Genomic DNA, 26352 nt, shown 5'->3' with positions numbered 1-26352 from the left:
TATAAGATGATGTGCTGATATAGCTGGAAGTGCAAAACTTTCTGTTTACAAGCAGAGGAAGATGCGCGCTGTACATACGCTTTTCAATTAGCGTATTTTCCGCACTATAAGGTGCACTTAAAAGCCTTTAAACTTCTCAAAAAACGGCAGTGTTCCTTACAATCCGGAGCGCCTTATATATGGATCATCATTTTATACGGTAGGTGGCGGTAAAACTCCTAAGCGGTGAGCAGCCGGTAACGAAAAGTAGTCGAAGGAGAAGAACGTCCTCGTCTCAGTTCTCGCGCATGCGCCCATAAGGAAGTAATAGAATAGTCTAATCGAATTAAGTCGTTATTTATGTTTTTTTTTCGCACAAAAAGTAGTCTCGTCGCTTGATAAACTTATAATTGAACCGCTGTAGGCACATGGAATATTTAAACCTTTTCTTTAATGACTTTATGGGCCGTCAAGAGCCAGTCCCTTAGACAGTCTATCTAGGACTGATCCAGCTCTCAGATTCAATCAAAAATATCTTTATTTGTGTTCCGAAGATGAACGAAGGTCTTACGGGGTTGGTACAGCATGGGGGTGAGTAATTAACAACTTAATTTTTGGGTGAACTAACCTTTTAAGATCTTTTTAATGAAATCTGACTGATTTTTGTCCCACCATTGACTCAACTACCACTTTCAAGCCCCGGAAAGACAACGCATTCTCTTCCTAGGGCGTCATCTAACTGACGCTTTTGACCATGTGTCTAAATCCGACGCACATGGCAACCTTTAGCTTTAGTTAGATGACGCTTTTGACCATGCGTCTAAATCCGACGCACATGGCAACATTTAGTGTCAGTTCAGTGGTTCCCAAACCTGTCCTGGAGGACCACCAACACTGCACGTTTTCGTTGTTTCCCTGATCAAACACACCTGATTTGACTCATCAGTTCATTGTCACATGGGTTAATGAGCTGATGAGTTGAATCAGGAGTGTTTGATAGGGAGACATGGAAAATATAACTGACGCTTTTGACCATGCGTCTAAATCCGACGCACCAGGCAACGTTTAGCGTCAGTTAGATGACGCGGGTAGGTTTAGGTCTGGGGTAGGGTTAGGGTTAGACCACTAGGAGGCACGTCTCATATAGGGTGCCATGTGTGTCGGATGTTGACGCATGGTCAAAAGTGTTAGTTAGATGACGCCTTGGGATGAGAACGGGCTGGGAAAGTTAGTAAAGACATAATTAAAGGGTTAATTCACCCAAAAACTAAATTTCTGTCAGTAAATACTTGCCCTCATGTTGTTCCAACCCTAAAAGACTTTTGTTCATCTTCAGAACACAAATTAAGATATTTTTGATGAAATCTGAGAGCTGTCTCACTCCATAGGCTTCTGGGTAATTGCATCTGCCGGCCCAGGAAAGTTAGTAAAGACATCGTGAAAATAGTCCGAGTGACTACTGTGGCTTAACCTTAAAGGGTTAGTTCACCCAAAAATGAAAATTCTGTCAGTATTTACTCACCCTCATGTTGTTCCAACCCCGTAAGACCTTCGTTCATCTTCGGAAAACGAATTAAGATATTTAAGATATTAAAATCGCTCCTGCATACAGTCCATAGGCTTCTTGAGGGACTGGCTCTTGCCGTCCCCGAAAAGTCATAAAAGACATCGTTAAAATAGTCCAAGTGACTACAGGGGCTCAATCTTAAGTTTATCAAACGACGAGAACACTTTTGTGCGCAAAAAAACAACAAAAATAACGACTTTATTTCAACTATTCACTTCCTTCTCCATAAGCCTATAGTCCGTTAACGTAGTGTGATTGCGTAGAGCTACGTCACACGTAGGCTCACTATTGGTCGACGCTGGTCATGTGTGTGTGATGCGTGTGACGTACAATAACAGAAGCTTACGCTATTAAACTAGTTAGCTGACTCGCGCAGAGGGAGAAATAAACGAATAGTTGAAATAAAGTCGTTATTTTTGTTGTTTTTTTGCGCACAAAAGTGTTCTCGTCGTTTGATAAACTTAAGATTGAGCCCCTGTAGTCACTTGGACTATTTTAACGATGTCTTTTATGACTTTTCGGGGACGGCAAGAGCCAGTCCCTCAAGAAGCCTATGGACTGTATGCAGGAGCGATTTTAATATCCTAAATATCTTAATTTGTGTTCCGAAGATGAACGAAGGTCTTACGGGGTTGGAACAACATGAGGGTGAGTAAATACTGACAGAATTTTCATTTTTGGGTGAACTAACCCTTTAAGGCCGTGTGTCCACCAAAGCGTTTTTCCACGCGCCTGGCGTATGTTTTCAATTGTTTTCAATGGGAGCGCCGCGTTTTTCAAACGCCATGAGCGTACCGAGGCGCTGAGCGTTTTTTCACGCTGAAGCACCGAGCGCCCGGCGTTTTTTACTGGTCACTGGGAGTTGAAAAATGTTCAACTTTGGATAAAACGCAGCGCTCGTCACTGTCACTTTTTACCCAGCCGTCCAATCACAGTGGAGGAGGGGCGGGACTAATACCACATCGACCAACTGTCACAACATTCAACTGCAGCGGATATTCTGTATCATAGCAACGAAACGTCTCAACGGAAAAAAAGCTGCGCCGTCAAAACGCTCTCAAGCGCCCAAAGCACGGCGTCTTCAGCAGAGCGTCTAGCGTTTTCAGCTGGCTTAAAAATGCTTTGGTGGACACACGGCCTAAGTTTATCAAGTGGCGAGAATACTTTTTGTGCGCAAAAAAAAGCAACTTCATTCAACTATTAATTTTCTTCCGTGATTTATCAGGATGGTCAAGTAAATCTGGTGACTGAAATGCTTTTTGACACTCGTAATATCAGTTTGTGCAATTTCAACACAGTGAATTCTCTCTCCCTCTATCGGTCTCTCTCCTTTTCTCACTCTCTCCACACTTTCTCAGTTTCCCTGTGTGGAATGAGGTGTTCACTGAAGCTTCTGGCACTCTGCTGTGGAGTCAATGAGTTGGGTGTTTAGAGGTGTAAATGATAGCCAGTCATCTTTGTCTGACTGTATTTGGCTGCTCAACCAAATGTCTGAAATGCGTAGAGGCTTGTGATCTGGCAGCATTTCGAAAGTGCTATAACATGGATGTAAATATGTTCGCAAGGTCACCCTCCACAGAAAGCGCTGTCATTCTGGACCCCTACACTCTTCTCTGGCAATCTTCTTCTCAAGCTGTTTAATAAGATAAACTACTCATAAACTTACTTGAGACTGAGTATGACCCTCTTTGGGTCTGAAAATACTACAATCAAACATGTTTTATCAATGAACAACTGAAGTGGCTGCAAAGCTAAAAGGATACATTAAGATTACGATACCCGCACTAATGTTGTGGTCACACTAGGCACGGTTAAACAAATTCTTGGCTCATGTTACCGTGATTTTCACATCAATAATAAAACCTGCTGAAAAGATATCCGCTTCCCCAAAACCTGAACTTGTGGTTTACAGTCATCAGAAACTGATTTTAATGATAACATCCAGCGATCCACTCGAGTTACGAATGTTTTTCATATCAGATTATGTGAGTTGATTAGCTATATTTAAAAACAGGCAATCACAAGTATCGCTATTCTAGTAAGGTTTTAGCATACCAAGTTCGTTCTAGCATACCTTGCATGCTTATTCAAACTGTTATGTCTAAGGTTTAAAGGGGCGCCAATATATGTGTGTAATCTGGGAATCAAGACCACTTGATCATGTACTTGTTTGCTGTTAGCTTCTCACATGTGTTTGTCACAAGATACCACCGATCTACACCAGATGACATTCAGGTGGACATAAGGTGCAGACCATTTTATACTGAATAAAATCTGGCTGTCAGCAGATAAGATTAATTTCATTCTCGAATGTTCTTTTCACAATTCTGAGAATAGGATTTCAAACTACTGACCACATTATTTATTGATTTATTATGTGTTTACTTAATTTTAGAAATATTTGTATAAAATCTTATTTACTTAAATATAGTATAGCATTATATTTATACACTGTAAAAATTATTGTTGGTTTAACTTAAAAAATGAAGTAACCTGGTTGCCTCAAAATGTTAAGTTCATTGAACTGGAAAACTTGAGTTAATACAATGAAGGAGATTGATTTAAGCATCAGAAACTCAAAATATTATGTTATTTGAACTACTTAAATTATTTAAGTTGATTTGACAAAACAAAAAATGTTGTCATTACAAATCATAAAAATATTTTTTACAGTGTAGATTTTTTAAAATAAATTATAAATGTTAATATATTAAAATAAATAGTTATATAATTAAAACAAATTTACATAAATATACTTAAAAAATAAATGTATTTATAATTATCTAATTTAAAAATAACTAAAGTTTTAATATACACACACATATATATATCTGTTATGCACATTTATATTTAGTTATTTATTCGAAAAAAAAAGTTTAATCAACTTTAATCGGTCAAAGGCTTGTCCTGATCATGAGAGATCAAAGGCTGGTCAAAACGGCTTGTATGTCTTTGAAATGAATGAGGGTCAGATTATCATTCTCACAATTCTACTTAAACCGTGTATTATGTTGCAGTTTCTAATAATCACTGACCAACTGGCATTGTAATTACTCACTGCAAAGCCTATACTCACTGTACTACAAAGCCTATTTTTGCCTGCATTTGATACTTGGATTTGGACCCTGAACCCTTGTTCTGTAACTGTAATAGGATTAAATGGGTCTAACACCTCTGGAGAAAGCAAGTGGTGTCTGATTTGATTATATCACAGTAATGTTCCACTTATGTATATACAGTACCAGGAAAATCGTACAGTCTTTACAGTCAACTTGCTCCAGAGTGTTGTAGTAGAGACAACAATCACTTGCATCCAGAAACAACACGACGGACCTTTGTTTATTTTCAGATAAGATAAACATGTCATTATGGAGCTTATAATGACTGAAATAATAAGCTGAAAACGTGTAGGAAACATCAGGTTTATGTAATGTGTTATCAATTTGTGTGCAGTCACGTTTCCTGTGCCCCTAAATTGTAAGTGATTTATGACTTTCACCTCTTACATGTCTTAATGAGTAGCTACTCCATGACCTTTTAACCTACACGATGATTAGAATGAATCCGAAATCCTGTCATAACGCCCCGGGGCTACTTTTGTCGTTCTGCATTTGATGGGGCGTGAGTCTGAACATCCTCTCACTGTTCACTATTGTAATCACTTGTGCTAATGGGAGAGCCACCCAACGAGTGTCTGGGACCCAGTGGAGGCCGGTCCCTCTCATAAACACCAACACTTCCAGCGTCAACAAACAGATGGAAATGTTTCACTGGCAGGCCATCAGGCGGCTGGGGGTGGAGAGACAGGGTTGTTTATCTGGAGGTCAAGAGAGTTAACAGTCCATCACGCAATGGGCTAACTCCTAATAGCCACACTTACACGGGCAAACGCCAACCCTCACGCATTACATTTACATGCTAATGGCGAGTTCCATATGTTTTTTTGGTACTGTGCGGCTTAAATTGTTGATTTAATCTTTGCAGAAAAGCGATGTTAGATGGGCCGTGTTTAGAGGAGGTTAAATCTTTGTTTGTTTTGCTGTGGCTTGGACAATAAATGTGTGCAGATGCTGCAGATGCATAAAAATCTTCAGTTTTTGTAATGTTTAAAGCTAAAAGGGGCTAACAAACTTAAAAAAAACCTATACATATTTTATTAAAATCATTTGAGCGAATTGTGCATGGTTATTCTAATTAGAATGCCTGATGGCCAGGTTTCCTTTGCTGTTCTTTGGCTCTTCAACAAAGCTTAAACAATACAAAACAGGCACCACAAAGCCACAATAATAGGAGGAAACTCAAAGAAGATGTGCAATTGCATATCATATTTAAAATCTGAGTCTCTTCGTTGACAGCTACTCAACTACCACTTTGACGCTTCAAAAAGTTAATAAAGAGATTGTAAAACTAATCCATATGATCCAGCGGTTTAGTCCAAATTTTCTGAAGAGACTCGATCACTTTGTATGAGGAACAGATTTAATTTAGGCTTTTATTTGCATATTAATATTGATCAGCGGACATAAATAGAAGCTCAAAGGAACGTGCTTGACGCACAAGAACAAACTAAATGGTTCTTGCAGAAGCTCAAATGTGCTGCGTAACATGAGAATGAACCTCATTGGTCCTTGCAAAAGCTCAAACGTGATGCGTAACACAAGAATGAACCTCATTGGTTCTTGCAGAAGCTCAAACGTGATGCGTAACAGAAGAATGAACCTCATTGGTTCTTGCAGAAGCTCAAATGTGCTGCGTAACACGAGAATGAACCTCATTGGTCCTTGCAAAAGCTCAAACGTGATGCGTAACACAAGAATGAACCTCATTGGTCCTTGCAAAAGCTCAAACGTGATGCGTAACACAAGAATGAACCTCATTGGTTCTTGCAGAAGCTCAAACGTGCTGCGTAACACGAGAATGAACCTCATTGGTTCTTGCAGAAGCTCAAAAGTGCTGCGTAACATGAGAATGAACCTCATTGGTTCTTGAAGAAGCTCAAACGTGATGCGTAACACGAGAATGAACCTCATTGGTTCTTGCAGAAGCTCAAACGTGATGCGTAACACGAGAATGAACCTCATTGGTTCTTGCAGAAGCTCAAACGTGATGCGTAACACGAGAATGAACCTCATTGGTTCTTGCAGAAGCTCAAACGTGCTGCGTAACCTCATGGGTTCGCACACGTCAAGCGAACATACCTGAGCTTTTGTTTACCACAATTGATGAATGAGTTAATGAATGTTTATATGTGGAAAAAAATCATATCATCATATAAAATTATCATGTCTCTTCAGAAAATTTTTGAAATAAACCACTCTATTCATATTGATTAGTTTTTTACAACCTAGCATAGCCGTCAATGGAGAGACAGAAAACTCAGATTTCATCAAAAAGATCTTCATTTGTGTTCCGAAGATGAACGAAAATCTTACGAGTTTGGAATGACATGAGGGTGAGTAATTAATGATAGAACTTTCATTTTTGGGTGAACTATCCCTTTAAGGCCGAAATAAAGTAAGGTATTTTTACAGTTAATTCAGTACAGCACGGCGCTGTATATAAGCAGAGATCATATTGACACATTCACTGCAATGATCATGCTATCTTTTAATAGCACATGCAAAGCATGACAAGAAAGCAAGTGTTCAAGACATTCATTTATAACTGTACAAAAACAACAAGAACTCCATGTGTGATGGCTTTTTCTGCATAATTTCTATTTAACACCTGACACTTGTCTTGAACCATCTTACATGTGCACGCAAACACACTCACACACATTGGAATGCCCAGATAACACACATCGCCTCTCCTCATTTGAAACGGTTGACTGCAGCTCTGTTATTTGGCTGTTCGTGATCTCTCATGATCAGCAGCATTTGATTTGACAGTCAGAGTTCCTGCTCTGTTACAATCCCCCCAAACACAAGTCAACATAAACCACCTGTCGGACATTACAGAAAGCCAAATAACTCTCTTTTTTTGCATTTTGCATGAACATGAAAGCGCTTTGTTAAAACGCAATGAATAATGTCCTAGTGATGTCATTGATGTGGCATTTCAAACAGTTGCAAGTAAACAATTGATCTAAATTCTTGTATAATTATTATATATTTTTTTATACCTAATTTGATTTATTACATGTATTTTGTCACATCACACGACTGCTTACATGAACTGCATGGTAATAGTGAAAAAGGAAATGGTAACCCAACTTTCATTTAAAGTTAGTGGTTACGACTATTTTCATGACTGTATTTTCAATAGGTATAGAAAGAAACTGGTGCAAGTTTAGGGTTTTATTTCATTGAGTTACAGATGTTGGATAACTGAAAGATAATGTGTGAATTTCCTGTCAGATTATGTTTAAATTTGCCTGGGACAAAGGTTTGTCACGGCGATGTCCACGTAAACCACACACACCTTCTGGTATTAATCTAATTTCCGTTCCATTTTTAGAATTTAATTTTGTCAGCGAGGGATACTGGAGAGGAAATCAGTTGTGGTTAAGGAACCGAGAGGATCGAATTCTGCGTTTCACTGCTGACGCTTATTGCGAACAGTTGCTCCCAACACAAAGCCGGAGGAAAACAATGACGTTTTCATTTGCTTTAGACCAAATGTCACAGTAGCTAAATCAAACCTTTACATGACTATAAGAACCAGATTTTCTCAATCGGATAAGGATTGGAATTTCGCCGAGCGGTTAGATAGTCAAAGCTGAGGATAACGACACACTTCAATTATCTGATTTCTTAATGTTCACATAACGGGACAGCTATCGGGGAGAACTTTAAGACGGCGAAGACCTTGATTGCATCCAGATTCCAGTTTTTAATCTTGCAGTTGTTACTTTTATGATGATTGTCCATGAGACAGTTCATCAAATGCTGACAGATAAAAAGCTTGAGAGGCCCCTTTCACTGGCGTCTTCAGCATTGAGCCGTCAGCCCAGCGTCTCAGAGTTCCTCGTGGTGTTTATGGGCTCTGTTAGTGAAGAACATAGTTGCACTTGTATTTATAGCCGTTGTGGTTTGGTCTTTTGTAATTTAATACTGTAGTGCAGCAAGCCAGAAGAGCTTAAAGATGAAGCTACGGCTCACTATTTTCACTATGTTGACTGTGATTTGTGTTATCGTACACAAACACTGGAACGTCATTACGGCAGGGGAAGTTGAGCCGAAAGCCGTTTATTATAAAGAACGTACAGAGAGCAACAGAAAGAGAATGGCGTACGATATAATTTATAGACAAAGACTGAAAGTCTTCTTAACACGAAAGATTTCACAGTAGTTATTTAGCAAATAGGTTTGTACAAAACAACTTCCAGTACTCTTAGTGACATTTAACCTGTATGGAAAGGAATGTTACAGGTTTTATACAAGTTAAGCATCAATGCTGTCATTTACCATGGATAATAACTTCAAGTTCCTCCTCAGTTTGTAAACTGTGTGTACACTTCTGTACTTACAAATGAAATTCAACCTGAAGGGTTTTTTAAGCAGTAATGTGCATCTCATTTTTGTTAAAACAAGTATTAAAAGCAAAGCATGTGATTTCAGTGCCACTAAGGCTAAAAGTAGCTCCTAACTTGTCGATTTAGGAGAAACTCTTAAAATAATGGCTGTTTAGCAAGCATTTTAGCACTAAAACCAGCTCCTAAATCTGTGTTGGGGTAGTTGAGAGGACTCCTAAATCACTGGCACTGTTTACACCTGGCAATAAGATGTGTTTTGTTTGATTGGGTCACAGGTGGACAAGGCTAAATTCAGGTGTAAAATACTTTGAGCTTGTCCACTTTTGACCACTTGCAGAGCTAATTGAAAACGCACTGAACTGGATTGCTTTCATAGTGTAAACACCCATCTGGGCGAATGCGTTTAAACAGCCACAAAAGACGCCTACTCTCCGCCTACTGACCTAACACGTGAACATTATGGGAAGCGCTCTAACCAGACGGGATTTAAAATTTGTCGTCTTGTGGCTGTCAGAGCAGAAACAAAAGCTGATATTCTCGGTATGTTTTTTCTCATCGCCAGGCGCGTTTATATATAAATCGCGCAAGCTTATTTTGTCCATTAGATCGAAAGATCTGAAAAACCCATACATTTACCACCCGTAGACCCTACCCTTGAAGAAATCTGGACAGAAGTGGTTGAAAGTGGACAAAAAAGACACCAGGTGTAAACGGGAATGTGTCTCCCTTGTCTACTTGTGGTCCGATTGACCGACTGGTCCAAAATGCATCTTAATACTAGGTATAAACAGGGCCTCCATTCACAAACAATCCTAAAAGGACTGTTGTTGGCAATCCGCCCAAAGACACTGTACACCATTGAGGCAATAGGCCTATGTCACGAAAAAATTGAAGAACGGAAGTACGTCTTTTAGTAGGGATACGGCTCTTCAGGTTAGCTTTTTACAATGGTGGAGTCCGATAGATACCGCTAGGGCTGTCAAACGATTAATCGCGGTTAATCGCATCCAAAATAAAAGTTTGTGTTTACATAATATATGTGGGTGAACTGTGTATTATTTTGTATATATATATATATATATATATATATAAAAACACACACATGCATGCATATTTAAGAAAAAAATATTATATATAAAATATTTATATTTATATATAATATAAATAAATCTTTATACAGTATATACATGAAAATATTTCTTAAATATATACAAGCATGTGTGTGTATTTATATATATAAAATAATTATACACAGTTCACTCACATATTATGTAAACAAAAACTTTGATTTTGGATGCGATTAACCATTTGACAGCCCTAGATACCGCTGGACCAAATCTCTCCGCAACCCGTCTGAAGTCACATGACAATGTGCTTTGGATGGTAAATGAAAACTCTCAAGTGTGAAAGCGTGAAAGCTGAGCTATGCCTGTCTACGTCCTGATGCAGAGCAACCCAATCGCCAGTAAGGTAAACGTTTCTATGGTAACAGCGAGTTCCAGGGGGACCAATCAGCAGACGTTGCTACTACTCTTAGGATCGTGGGTAGTGTAGTTTTTTTTTTTTTCATAAGATGCAGATAAAACACGTTTTTCTTTAAACAAGGTTGATTTCATACAAACTTATATCTTCAACAGAAGCAAAAACCTTCGTTTCACAACCTCATAGCTCATGGTCAGTCTTCCTCGGATGGTTTAGACATTAGGGTTGATAATCTAAATCCTTATCGAGAAATACTGACCGGAAGTTGTTTATCGCTACTCCGCGTTCCGGAAGCAGGAAGTGTGACATAGGCCTATAGGCGATAGAGCGATGACATATACGTTAAAGCTGATTTACGTACAGGCAATATGCTTTGAATGATGGAGAATGAAACATTGCGGTCAAGGTGAAAATGATCTCATCGTCTGTGCGGTGCTGATAGCCCTGTGGGCAGCTCGGGTGACCCGAGTTTGATTTCCGGCTCATGGACCTTTCCCGATCCCTCTTCCACTTCGCTTCCTGTCTACTCACTGTCCTATAATAATGAAAAGACAAGAACTGCAAAAATAAATGAATAGATAAATAACTGAGACATGTAGAATGTATTTCCTGTGTTATTCGAGTGCATGTCACAGATGCGACGGAGTTTAAGTCGTATTGAACATTGAACATTCCTGTAAGGAGACTGGATGCGCTAGATTTAGTAAAGTGAACCACACCGGGGAATTGAAACCCTGAGACCCTTTCTTGACAATCTTTCTAATAGGGGTTAAACCAGCAGGGGTTGATTAACCTAGAACAATAACAATAATGCCAACAAGAAGAGTGAGTCTGCGACCCAAGCTTGTTAGCATCCCAGAATCCCCCTCTCCTGCCAAGCTCAGGTATGGTTTCTATTTCACAGTACCTAAGGGAGGGAAAAAAGGTTGATGGAAGTGATTTAGTGCCCAAGGGACAGAAAGAAGGAGGGGGTTAATCGGTTAACCAGAGGAACAGAGAGGAGGGTAGAAGGGGGACCTGGCTACCGTCTGGGAGGTATGCCCTCGGCTGCTTTGTTCTGACTTACATATACAGGAAGTGATGCGAGGTGCCCAGATGCCTCATGTACAGATATACACACTTCATCTGCTTTTATCGGAGAACTATTGATTTGAACCTAATCTTGATCGTTTCCATAGTTTAAACTCAAATGGTTCTGGTTATCACACATGTAGTGCTATTTTTACACCTTTCTACTGCCAAGGTCAAGTTACTGCCATTTGGCTCATATGGACTTCTGTTAGCGTGAATCTCATGAAAACTGTCACGGAATGTCCAGGTCGGATTTCACTCCGGAAAAATATTAAGCTTGGAGAAAATAAATGATCATTTTTAGATTGACAATAATAATTATTATTTTATTTTCAAGACAATGAAGCAAATTTAAATCTCTCCAAGTCTCGCAGTTAAAATTTGTATTTCCATAATCCAAACAATATTTGTTTTACTATCAGGTAAGATGATATTCATTTCGGTTGTATATTTAATGAGAATCAGATTTTTTACATTAACTTTAACAAGGGGTACAATTATTGTTTGATCTCAAAATAATACAATAAACATCAAATAAAAATGCAAGATTAAGTTAACCAAAACGTTCTGCTAAATGCTGCTTTACAAAAAAATTTTTATTGCCATGAAAATAATGTCACATTAAAAATCCTATTGGTACTATCCTATTGGTGTTGATTTGGTTGTCAAAAGTAACACATTTCTTTGTGAAACTGACTATTATATATGCAATATTTTAAATGAACTAAGTTCATATTATTGCATCTCAGCGTTTGCCACGGTTATGCTTAGTTTTAATTTCGTTTTCTATCAGTCTGTTTAGTCACCTGTTTTATTGTGTTCATTTGTTCTCATATTTCCACCATGGATATGAATTTAATCCTCACAGCTGTTTATTATTTATCAGTATATGTATTTAAGTTCCTCACCTTTGCCCAATCTTGGTCTGGTATTGTTTGTGCATGGCACACTGTTTCAAGTTGCTGGCTTATGTTTAATAAAGACTGTCATTATTTGTACCTCCTTCGTCATTGGACTTAAACCCTAACAGCATTCACATGGGATTCAACAAACATCTGATCGGAAGATCCTTTTAATAAATCCATGTGTTCTGAAACCTCAGTAATGACTCAGAAATGCAAGTCAAATCAATTGCAAAATGTATTCAAGATATTTATCAAGTCATTCTTTGTCTCTTCAGGTCCTCCTGGGAAACGTGGACGGATGGGCAGAAGAGGTGACCCCGGTGAGTGCCATCTCTTCATTTATGTAGCTTGTTCTTGATGTATAGTGCCTTTCTATAAACATTATTACTATATAGTGTGCTTAAATCACAATCATGAGATGTGACAGGGAGGAAATCCTCATTGAATATGGTTTTGAGTCACCGACCCTCAGATGATTCAGAGGTATTAAACTCAGACTGATGATGACAAATAAAGACGCTGATGTATTTCTAAGTGAGCCGTGCGGTAGACACTCATGATGCTCTCAAGGGCCCAGATTCAGAATGATTCATTGTCGCGTCACTTGTTCTAGAAGCCATCGGTACAGCTTGTGAGGATAATATCTTTATCCTTAAGGACCTTAAGTATGCCTTATCTTTGGATAACGTGAACGGTTTGTGCGGCAGAACCTATATTCACCTCCTAACCAGATCGGATTATATCTCCGACCGTGGAGTTCCCATGCAACTGGCATTTGGACAGGATGGCAATTCTTTACATCTGTTTTTCAGACTTGTTCCAGCTCCGCTGCCCTGGGAGAGGAACTTAAAACGCTGGCAGAACACTTTATTTACATAGAGATAGTGGGTCATTTTGTCACTAAGTCTGCGAGACATGGTTCTGTTTAACAGTGCGTGCTTGTTGTAGTTTGGGTCGTAATGCGGGCGGGAAGAGTTGAATGTGGGGAAATGGATGGAGGAGGTTCTCTGTTGCACAACAGTTTGTTTGTTTCTCTAGAGTATGTGAGAGAAAATATGGTTGGAAAGCTGGAAGATATTTAGCAGACTAATCAGCGCAAGCATTATGGGTCGCATGCGTCCATGATAACTCAATCGTTAAAAAGGGCTCTTTCAAATACAGCCCTCATCAATTGAAAGATCAATCTTTTTACTAAACAATTTAAATTTCCTCAGTTAACTCCATAAAGCACACACACACACAGTCAAACTCTTTCTCTTTTACCATTTTGCACTTACCCAGTTAACATTCTCAGAACGTTTCTCTGTACAATAATTGAATGTGGGATCAAAGTTATATGGTCTTTAATAATGCTTTTAAAATGAATGAGAACATTCCCATAATGTTAGAAGAATGATAAAAGTGAAAGTTTACTTAAAGGAGTAGTTCACTTTAAAAAAAACTTCTGCTGATAATTTACTCACCCCCATGTCATCCAAGATGTCCATGTCATTTTTTCTTCAGTCGAAAAGAAATAAAGGGTTTTTATGAAAACATTCCAGCATTTTTCTCCATATAATGCACTTCATTGGGAACCAAACGCTTCAAGGTCAAAAAGACAATTTCAGTGCAAACTGCAAACTGTTCAAAGGGCTTTAAACGATTCCAGACGATGAATAAGAGTCTTATCAAGCGAAACGATCGCTCATTTTTTAAAAAAAGTTTAAGTTTTATAAGCTCAAATGGTCGCCTTGCTCTGTTCTGTGATGAGCGTTCGTGACTCTCCTGTTCGAACTCGTTTATCAAAATGAACAAATCTTTTTCTGAGTCATTTGGTTCATTCAATGAACAAAACGAACAAATTGACTCGGAAAAAGATTCGTTCGTTTTGATGAACGAGTTCGAACAGGAGAGTCACGAACGCTCATCACAGTACAGAGCAAGGTGACCATTTGAGCTTATAAAACTTAAACTTTGTTACTTATTTATTAAATGAGCGATCGTTTCGCTTGATAAGACCCTTATTCATCATCTGGAATCGTTTAAAGCCCTTTGAACAGTTTGCACTGAAACTGTCTTTAGGACCTTGAACCGTTTGGTTCCCATTGAAGTCCATTATATGGAGAAAAAATGCTGGGATGTTTTAATCCAAAACCTTAATTTCTTTTCGACTGAAGAAACAAAGACATGGATATCTTAGATGACATGGGGGTGAGTAAATTATCAGCAAAAGTTTTTTTAAAAGTGAACAAATCCTTTAACATCTGAATAACCAAGAAAAAAGTTTAGTTTAATTGAACATTTTTTGAGCGTTCAGAGTATTTTATAACGTAATAGGAAACGTTAGCAAAGTGTTCTTAGAGCATATTTTTTTCACCTGGGTAAATGCTTTCCAAATGGTGAAGCTGTTTCATTCACAACGGTCCGAGCTTGACTGTGCTGAGTGAATGTTTTCTTTAAACTCTTAAGAGGAGCGAGTTCTGTCAGCGTCTAGACGTCAGTAAATACCAACAACTTTCTGCCTCATAAAACTTCAATGTGTCTCTTAAACCTCTTTGTCTCCTCTGAGGGTCATAACACTTACCTGACATACATCTCGGTGCCATGTTGTATCAGGAAACATTTATTTAGAGGTTTTCCTCTTTGGTGAAAGTGAAAGTGTATTTTTGATCATTAAGTTAAACTGAAAGTGAAAAGAAAGTTGGCTTTGTTTTACGCGTCTCTTTGTTGTGTTTTTTTTATTTTTCAGGACCCCCAGTAAGTAACCCGTCCTCACACTTCAAAATAATGACATGCAGCTCTGAATGATATGAGCTCTGTATTGTGGTAAGGCTGACAAAAAACGTTTGAAGGGTGAGTCAAAAACGTTTGAAAAGCTGAGAAACTGCCTTAAAGTTCTGGGATCTTTCATAGCTCCTGAAATTTTTGCATTTGGGAATATTTGTAATTTCTAGAATCTTCACAGCTGAGCCGTACAGTAAGTTAGAATGCTCGAACCAGTGCTTCTGATATTCTAAAATAAAACTAGAATAAAGTTAGAAAATAAAGTTTTGGAAAAGCTGAAAAGCAGGGTGGCTTCTAGAAGATTCAGTGCTTCTGATCCACTGTTAATGTTCTGGTAACCAACAAGAGTGTAACACAGCGAAACAACAGGTTGCTGTCTGACACCTGCTTTAGATTTAGGTTAAAATCAAGCCGTCAACACCTTGTTTCAAGCAGATACGTGGCTTCTAATCCGTATTTCATGAAGATTTCGTTGATCTGATTAATGCTTGGAGATGTCATATTGTGTGACTGCAATTTTTCAAATCGTGTGACTACAATATTTTGTAGCCCTCAATCGGGTCATGGGGTTTATACGACCCCAATCTTGGAAAACAGTCTCGAGTCGACAAGTCTCTCGACAAGTCAAACCACGAACGTCGTGCTGAGTGATCTGAACTGTATGAAGTTCAGCGAACTTCTGAACTGAATGAACGGTGTTCGGGGATCGACTTATCGAGACTATTTTCTAAGATGGCTCCTGTCTGTCTTTATAATTTATCTTCTTATTAAACGGTCTGTACACTTACAAACTTCTCAATGCTTCGTTTTAGGAACCCTCATTATGTTACTGTTTTAGAGTGGGGCTATTTTAAGCCTTGTCAGTGGTATAAACTAGCGATTTCTTTTTACTTAGTAAATGCCCCCAGTACTAGCGTTATACGCTAAACAGTTTTTAGAGACTCTTTACATTCAATTATCATGAAAACAAGAACGGTTGACTAGGTACCGATGTTTCATTAGACCAAAGGTTCATTTTGCGCCGGAGTTCTCCTTTAAGATTTGTAATCCTTTTTTTTTCTGACATTATTTGTTTATTATACCCAATTTTTCTTTGCACAGGGCAAATCTGGGCGCGACGGTTACCCGGTAAATGTTCCTTAAATTATCTAGTTTCTTTCTTGTGTTTTAATCTCCATCTTTGTCTATTTTTCATTCTTTTATTGCTTCAATCGCCTCAAGGTCTCTTGCTGATATTAATTTCTCTTTTCTGTCACTAAACATCTGTGCAGCTTAAAAAATATGTTTTAAATATCTTATATCGCAAGAAAAGTGTTAGTAATAGTGTCTGCACTAGTTTCAAAGTCTTCTACTGATAATCTGAGAGTATTTCTGCAACATAGACGATAATGATGCTGAGTTTTCTGGAAAGAGTGAAAGCGCTCCTGGGCTCAATTACGCTGGTAATAGTGTTTCTCTGTTGAAACCGCTATAGATTCACCCCATTGGCTAAACCTGTGTCCGGGACAGCAGGCCAGAGACACTTAGAACATTTAGTTTATAATTTCCTGGTTTCTTGAACCCTGAAATGGAAAGTACTGGGAAAGTAGTTGGGCGTTTTAAAATGAATTGGGCGTAGATAAAACATCACATGCTAACTGTGACATATGGACAGATGTGCTCCGATCTGTTGAAGTACAACACACATCTGAGGATTTCTTTCTATAACTGGACGATGATTAGAGTAGCTCTAGAGTTTGTTTGTGTTCAAATAAAAATAAATTTGCTCAGTAAACTGTGACTCATAATTGCATCTTGTATTTCATTTATGAAACAAGCCTCAGTCAAACAATCAACAGTCAGTTTACATATTCTTTTCCAGTACCTTTGTTTATGTAGATACAAACATGAGATCAATTATTGGGGTCCAAACAGTTTTCTTATTGAATTGGATCATTGGTATGATTGTGTAATCTACTCTAGAAGAGGTGTGGTGGCCTCTAGTGGCTCTCAGTAGAACAGCAGACAGCGGGATGATAACCAGCGGGTGGTTCTGGAACATGTCAAGGTGAACCTGGGGTCAGATTGTGGTTAGTCACAAAGCGAATGAGGCTTTGTACCTTGTTTTGTCTGGGTCTTAATTGTGGACCCCTCGGTTTGGTTGGTTTGGCTCCAAATATCAAGAGATGTTTAGTTAACAAGCCTTACTCACCTCGCGGCGTGAAGTATGAGCTCAATAGAGAATGTATTTGTCTGGGAGTTCTGAGAAAGCCTTATTGTGCCACTTTATAGCCAATTATACTGCAGATATTATTATTACATTACCACTTCCTGTCTCTCTACTTATTATCTGTACTGTCAGAGTAATGTTTGCACTTATAAGGCATGGCGTATCTGCTGTAAGATCAGCCTCTAGATACGTCTATGCCAGGCTGGGTCAGTCATGCCCAGCAAATTAGTTTCAGAGGTACACTCATGGTTTTCCCAGATTTGTATGTCTGCCGGGAAAAGTCTGTGGCTAATTATAGACGGGTGTGTTTGTGTGTGTGTGTGTGTGTGTGTGTGTCATTTTTGAAACAAATGAATTGTCCTGGTCATATTTCACCCTAAAATCAAAAGTACGATTTATTTATTTTTTTAATTATTTCTTTCATTATTTTAACAGTTACCTCTGTTCCCTATATATACTGTATATATATATAGTTGTTAGTAGCCTATAAGTCAAGCTTTTCTTGCGATTTTGCCATGCATCATGTTATGGCCGGTTCACATTGTACAGTTTTGGGTTGTCCCAGATGAAAGATGACCATTCTTGGTGATTTCTGTGGTCGTGGCTCCTAAACGGTGGTACATCGTGCTGTGAGAAGTTCAAATACCGCCATTGTCACGGTCTTGCGACCAAAGATAGCCAGCGATAATTATCTGACAGTGTCATACATTTAGCATGATCATCTCACAGTGTGTTTGCTGCTACGACCTATGTCTACAACATGTGAGCCAATAATAATGCAACATAAAATGGCGCCTCGATCAATGTGACATGGCACTAAAATGTAAAAACTACTTGCCTCAGCTCCATTTGCAAAATTGCCATGCCAAGTTGGCCTCTTTTCCCTAGCCATGACAGTGTCCATATTGTCCTCTCACGGCTTACTTGTCTTTTTCAGTCCATTTAAAAACCACACTTGCCAAATGTGCAATTCATCTGGCTCTATGTTTACACTAATGTTTTATTCTTGTATAGCCTACTAACTTATGTCGTAGCCTACGATTCAAATGACACCATCCATGTCGTATAGTGTTATTTGTAATGATGATCTTATATTGCTGAAATCGCACAGGCTGTAGCAGGCATTAAACTAGTCGGTTGCATATTTCCATTTCAGCGTTAATGAAAGTAATCGTTGCGCACATCCCTAATGTAGCCAATATACAAAAAAAAAAAAACACCAAAGGCTTCACTGACACCATGTTTGGCATGAAGCTGAAGCTCACTGAGCTCAATAGAAGATTACTTCATGTGTGAGTGGATCAGATTTCCTAAATAGGAACATGTCCATTAGCATCTGCCAAGCCTTTGTATCATTTAGAACCGAGTGACAGGTGCTTGTGTGAACTCGCCCCAAATCCACATCCTTTACGGTTTACAACGCAATCTTAAAACGCTTTCGGCTAGCAGCTATGAAACATACGCTAGCGATCTGACTCCATTCACCAGCAATAGCAGCATTCGCTGTCTTTTAAACAATCACAGCGTGATTGTTCTTATCCTGTAAACTGATTTGACAGACAGTTTGGGTTAACTTACGTCATATGGGGAGGATTATTAATGACAAAAAGCAGATGATTTCAAGTAAATATCATTTACACTGTTACACTAAGCCTGAGGAGTTTGGTTGATGAGCAACAGGAGCCAAACGGGAAGTGCATATACGTTTGATGGAATCCAGGTAGATCCAGGTTGATTCTGTTCTGCAAGTGTGCTGGGGTTAATGTTACTCGCATGTATGAGCGCAACATGTGTGCAGATGCCTCGGCATTGTTCTTATACGCTCAGGTGGTGCCCACATGCTGTCGGTGCTCATTTGAGGCCATGTTTTGATTAGCAGTATCGTAAACAGACTGTATTACATGCAGACGCAGCCGAGAACGCCTCACACGAGACTGTCATTGGCTCGATCCCTTTGAATTTCAGCACGATCCTTTTGTCCGATACAAACTGTGAGAAGTTACTGAAGGCCGCGTACGTCAATTTTATTTTATTCAGAAAATCTATTTTACCTAAAATGTCTTCTTGTCTCTGAACATCGGAGACAAAATGTGTCATATGAAGGCTTTTTATGAATGCTCTTCTTGACATGGTTGTTTCTTTTTTAAAATCCACTTCTTTTCTGGCGGGCCGGTGGGAAAGAAATGAATGTCACATATCCATGTACTTGAAGTATAAAGCAGTGGAAAAAACGATTCCCTTCCGAGAAGAAAGGAGAACAGAAAGACGTGGAGACTTCATGGACATTGGATCCAGATGAGGGTTCGTCCCTCCCTGCAGAGTCACAAAGGGATGAGATTTGGTTCTTGGGTTTCTTTCATGCAGAAGAAGCAAAACCTGGGTTTGCACTGCATGCTTCTCTGTCCGTTATCCGTCTTGTCAGTTTAAAACATAAAACGAATAAATCTTTGATCAATTCACAATCTATTTCATTTTTAATTTTAGTCAATATGCAATCCTTAAGAACATGAATATATATTACACATCGTGTCTGATTTGACAAATATTAAATAATTTTAAGTGGTTAAATTATTTTTCTGTTATAAAATAACACTGAAATTCGTACAAGAAAGTAGTGACAGTTCATTTCTTCCATTTTGTGACGAGTGAAATTTTTCGAAAATGTAAATTTTTCATCCAAATTCTATCCTTCAGTTGTTGTTTGGATTTATAGGGATATTGACAGCACACTCCAAAATGGATGCATGCTTATAATAGATTGTGAAGAGGCAGGGTTTAAGATGTTCAATTAAACATGACGAGGTCAAAAAAAATCCATGAATTGTTCACAATAATATCTACACCATGCTTTCACAAAATGGATAGGGTAAATTTTAATTTCATGCTCAATTTAGTAGCCTATTTATTTTATCTCGCAAGATTCGATAGTATCATCTCGTATAGTGTGTCATAGTGGACGACAACCTACGTCGCGTCTGCGATGCTTCACGATTTCACGACAAAAAGACTAGCATTTTAAATTTTTTTTAACGGTCGTCCACGACGGTTCCGTCACATGTATGAGGTTGACCAATAGGAGCACGGAAGCTTTTCCGTACACAACTTTCAAAAATGGCGAAACTAAAAAGAGACGATGGTGCTAATGTCAAAACTAAAAGTAAAAATATATAAGAAAACAATATTTTACCTCAAGTTCTCTTTGGAGGATTGACAGCCCATCATGTCCTCTTCGAGCAATCCAGGAACGTGTCCATTATCGGGTTTTCTTTCTCTTTTTTTTTCTTTCTTTTTTTCTGAACACAGGACAGCCAAGACAACACTCACCGCTTCATCCATTGTTTGTTTACGTTCGTTTCCGAAAGTCACTCGCTAGTTTCACCTTCTCGATGACATCCCGCGCGCTGTTAAAGACGGCATGCGATGACTGGTCAGAAAGCAACGTGTAGTCTGACATGTGTCTTGTCCGCGACACGACATTAGGCTTGTTTGAGATGAGCAAAATCTGCGCAAAACCAATCAGCGGCAGATGCATGCCGTTTAAATGTGTCCGAGAGCATTCCGCCTGGCTCTAATGTCATGTCGACTGTGCCGACGTATGTCAGAAAAAACTCTCGCGAGCGTAAGGCGCGCCTGTCGGATTCTGCAGTTTCTCTCCACCGACTGCGGTGATCAAAAGTATGATGGGAAACGACTTGCTGACGACACAGCTTAATGCTTATTGGTTTAAACAACAGTGATGAATTGTTCTCTTTTAAAATGTTTGATTTTAAAACTGATATCGTATTTTATGTGTATGGGTGAATAAACTCTCTGACAGTGCCATATGTGTTATGTGATGCCATTTTTATTAAAACAATATATAAAAACACATCTGTATTAAAGAGAAAATGATTGGTAAACACATATTTGGAATGTAATTAAATAACAAGTACTTTGGGTGTCTTCATCATAAAAGCAGCAGAACTTAAATCACATCCAGTTTATTAGCAACACGTGCACGAGCGTGAATCCCGTGAATCCCGCGATATCAGTCTTTGATCTCACAAGTGTCAGATCCACTGCGAGAAACGAGATCTGTCCGGCTTGACTGCGCTTTCTTCACTCCTCCTCTCACAGCAGCCGCCTACTCTCGACTACATTTCAGGCGAGGCAAGGCGCATCTCAAACAAGCCTAAGATTTTAGGAGTCAAAATCGCGTAATCTGACACAGTGACTATCATAACAAACAAAAAAATGTTGTAATCTGAACCAGGCATTAGGGCCAGGTTTACTAAACAGGGAAAAGAGCGCAATTCCAAAAAGCACCGATGGGAGTGGAAAAGTTTTGCACAGACGCAGCCGGATCATATCCATAATGACCAACGCTATCCAAGAGCAGCCCAAATTAGCGACTGGTTTAAGTCATGCTTTTTTGGGGTGGGAAATAATGCTGCAGATACCAGTAAATTGAAGAGCGCAAACCTCAGTAAATCACATCGCACGATTCATTTAAATACTCTCCTCCCATAAATTGTGCGTCTGAAAGGGAAACTCCTACAAATGCATGCTGTACGCAATAAGCTCAGCCGCAAAAATAACCCCATTCAGCACTAATTTTCACTGCGTGTCTGTAGTAAATACTGACGGCAATAGATGGTTTGTGCTGGCGGTTAATGTTTCATGCAATATTTCTTCAAGTAAATCTTGTTTAGATATTTTTTTTACAGGAAAAGTTACAGTGCATTTTAAAGACTTAAAACCAGAGATGTTAAGCAAGATAGGACATTTCTGATCTGTCCAACCAAATAGGTGGAGACAGTCAAAAACTACGAAAGAATTGATTAAAACCCCTGAGTCTTAATTTGACTCCAAGGGCCCATTGATACAATCCCCGCAGATTTCCCTCAAAGCACCATTGAGCCCACCACGAAGTCCAATATTAGAAGGAATGCTTTTGTAGGCCTGAACTCAAAGCGTTTAGATTACCCAGCGATGAATTTGCGATTTATAGCAAAGTTAAAAACTTTAACACTGGCAAAGGGCAACGGGGAAAAAGTCATTATTTCATTTTCATAAGGCTTTACTGGTAATCCAAATCCTCTTTCTCACTCCTTTGCACTTTGTGGTTTAATATATGTGGTAAATTTGTGCTACTTTGGAATGTTTTCCTGCTGTTCCTCCTTGGAATTTGGTGGTGCACACATCAAAATAATATATCCAGGATTAATCTTCATTTAATTGTTTTATGAGAGGTTTTTCTTGGAGGTTTCGTACTTTGCTTGGCCATTCAGTATGTTTGCAGGAGAAGAATGAAAAGCAGGTTTAGGAATAACGGATGGATTTCATTTTTTTTTTTTCACGGTTACCAACACTCTTCAGGGGGTCGTAAATTGAGTTGTGTTAGTTCATGTGTGGCATCCATATGGACCTTCAGGTGCGAGACAGATAACAAGAACAATTGGAAATGTATCATAATGAAATTGGTGTTTGTCCATGCAAAACTCAACAGTGGCTCTGTTTCTAAGATTTTTGAGGAGGAAAAAATCTTAATCCCCCAATCATTTTGATGGATTATTCAATTACAAATGTAAGAGTCTTTGGCCTTGAGGGTCAACAGATTGAGACTCAGCAACAGTAACCAATGGGAAGACCAACCTCCTCCTCACAATGATGAACTTAAGGGGTCTGAGACCCTGAGTACTCGGGTCATAAATCAGAGTTAGATGTCTTAGCCGATTCATTCATTTCTCTCGCAGGAAGTCCGCTGGCATTGACCTGTGCACATGGTGTCTGCTAACCATGAGGACACACCACAGAGAGCAGGCCATGTAAATGCTCCCAGATGTATGAGCAGAACTTACAGCACGTCCTCAAAACAAACGTCCTGTCCTTAACATACCTCTGGGAACACTTAAGACCAGGGATTGTTTATTGTCCACAATGGACTCGTACATCTTTTTTCTGTTTATTCAAAGGCAGAAGCTTAGTGTTCGTTATTTTAGCCCAGGATGTTTCCTTAGTTTTGGGGTACAGACACTTCATTGAAGTTTGATGGGCACTAGAACTTGTTCGTTTCATATGCACACAAAGATATGAGCATTTTCAAACACCACATTTTTCGTTCGGTGAACTCTAGTTTGCAAAATCATTTTGTTTAAAAGAAATTTAAAACTAATTTAATTTAAACTCATTTCTAAGAATAAAACATAGATGCAGTTTATCATCAAGTTTAAAAGAGACATTTTAAAAAGAGAAGCTACATGAAGTTGTGTGTGAGTTGACAGTATTTTTAATACTGTGCTGTTTGCTAATGCATCACTTTTGCTCACGCTTATGGACTCAAACTAGCATAAAACATTAAAGTTACAATATGTAACTTTTTTCGCCGGTAGGAGTCGCTAACCTCTTACAATAACAGGTGTAGATTGATGACGCAGTGAATAAGCAGTATCATGGAACAAGTAAAAACATTGTATTTTATCATGTGGTATGAAGCAGGCCGCGATTGCTAACGAGAGGCAGATATCAGCACCACATGCGAATCCCGCGTATATAAAGGAATGAGGACATTTAATTCTACTGAACTACCCGGAAGTGCTGAATTACTACTCACACAGGTCACTTTACACTCTCAGAAAAAAAGGTAGAAAAAAGCTGTCACTGGGGCTGTACCTTTTCAAAAGGTACACTTTTGTATCCAAAGGCTACATATTGGTACCTTAGTGGTACTTAGCACCTAAAATGAACATATTAACACCTGAAATGTACAGTTTAGCTCATGAAATGGACATATTAGCACCTAAAATGTACATATCACCTAAAATGTGCATATTAACACCTAAAATTGACATATTATCACCTAAAATGTGCATATTACCACCTAAAATGGACATATTAGCTCTTGAAATGGACATATTAGCACCTAAAATGTACATATTCGCACCTAAAATGTACATATTATCACCTAAAATAAAATGGACATATTAGCTCATGAAATGAACATATTAGCACCTAAAATGTACATATTAGCCTACCACCTAAAATGTACATATTAACACCTAAAATGGACATATTAACTCATGAAATGAACATATTAGCACCTCAAATGTACATATTAGCACCTAAAATGGACAAAAGTGTAGCTTTTGAAAAGGTACAGCCCCACTGACAGCTTTTGTACCTTTTTTTCTGAGAGGCCTATTTGACGAATTAAACGTGTGAGGTAACACAGCGCTGTTTCACTTGGTCTAACGTTACACTATCAAGCAGTAAAATCAACATTAGAGTAACACTAACCATATTCTAACATTTCATCATGTTGAGCTATATAACATTGATTAGTTTTATGTACATTTACTCACCTGCCTAATAAAATACATTCAAGAGCGGCTTCTCTGTCAAGTCCGAGTTTGTCGCGGACGTGGAGCTCTCGGCATCTCGAAAACGCCACGCTGATATCGATCGTCGTTTTAGTTATCCTTTTGACCCAAAGTCTGCTTGCCATGGTCCATAATGTTTAAACGAAACAACAGCGCGCCGCTAAACATTATGCAGTTTTTCCACATCTGTCGCTATGGTTACTATGGCAGTACAAGCGGAAAACTGGGATAACGTGGATATTTTGTCAAGTGACAACTGGCAAAATACTATTTAAAATTGTGAATTTCTCTGAATTTACTAATTCTCGGAAACATTTAGGATAATGAAAGTACACAATTGAAAGAAATAACACTGTGCAAGTGGTTTTTGGACATTTTGATACAAAATTCTTACATAAGTACCTTTAAATATTAGTTTGTCGAGATCATGAGTGTTTGGAAAGCTGATCAATCTCTATTTAAAGCCTCACCTGTTGCTCTGCACCGATCATGTGATCAGATTGTCATGAGCTGTAGGGAGGGAGATGTTCATTTCAGTGATCTGTGTTGAGCAGATAGAGAGGATGTTGTCGTTGCCGTCAGGCTGTGTTGCATGCCTCTTATTCTCTCAATTTCCCTTCTAATTGTTCCCTCATTTTTCCTCCCTTTAGGAAAAGTGGTAATATAAATTCACCTCTTTTTATCTGCTGTTCTCTTTTCTCATTAGATTTTTTTTGTCAAATTTGACTCTAGTGGGTCAAAAGTAAATTAATGTTGTTGTTTTTTTTCATTTGACAAGTCTAACTGACCAACACAGGTTGCAACAAGGCTTATTTTCTTCTCATCTGCTTCTACTTTGCTTTATTTATGCTGTTGTGTTATATATCATGTTTTTCTTTTTCCACCCTAACACAAAAGAAAAACGTGCTACTAAAGGTAGAGATATATGTTTCTAGGTTCAAAGGTCACAGCCATTTTGATGACCTCCCACACTTCATGCAAAAGTAGGCCTATGTGAATTATTTGACACTGCTACTTTTAGAACGAGTCTAGGTGCTTTATGACACTTTGGCATCAGGCCTTCTCAACAAAAAGAAATCTCTAAAAGGTCACTTTTTGTATAAATAACTTATGTTAAGCTGCCAGTGTAGAAAGAGCCTTTCTATTTTTGACGCTGCACAGACACTTTAATTTCTCAGTCTGATTTACGAAAAGCATAAATTGACTTCTATGAATCCTATTTGTTAAATATTTAAATAGAAATTTGTACTGACATATCATAAAATATGTCAGTGCCATTGTTTTGTCACAAGATGCACTCCAGTCAGTGATGTTTAAAAGTAACTTAAATGTCCTAATTCAACTAAGCCACTCCTGGCTTAATCTAAGTCTGTGAAACCAGGCCTTTATGTTGTAAATCATGTCTCAATCCTCATCTTGAACACAGAGGAATGACATTATGGGCAGACATGATCATTTTAATTCTGTTTCTCTCCTGATCCTCATCTTGATGTATCCCTCACACAGCCTATCCTTGCACTTACTCTTTTTATGACGGGCTG

The 26352-nt window shown here is 38.5% G+C and overlaps 1 long non-coding RNA gene across 1 annotated transcript in view; it reads left to right on the top strand.

Annotated features, from left to right (window-relative positions):
* The window catches only part of LOC148977586 (uncharacterized), a 97858-nt gene extending 85056 nt beyond the window's left edge, over window positions 1–12802 (top strand). The window contains exon 3 of the long non-coding RNA XR_016169736.1: window positions 12757–12802. This is a non-coding gene — a long non-coding RNA (uncharacterized LOC148977586). The remainder of the gene's footprint in view (window positions 1–12756) is intronic.
* The last annotated feature ends 13550 nt before the right edge of the window (window positions 12803–26352 follow it).

The sequence above is a fragment of the Pimephales promelas genome, chromosome 9 (genome assembly GCF_988280905.1).
Source record: "Pimephales promelas chromosome 9, fPimPro1.hap1.1, whole genome shotgun sequence".
Classification (NCBI taxonomy): domain Eukaryota; kingdom Metazoa; phylum Chordata; class Actinopteri; order Cypriniformes; family Leuciscidae; genus Pimephales; species Pimephales promelas.
Note: the sequence above shows the minus strand (reverse complement) of the source record. Positions and strands in the feature narration are given on the sequence as shown.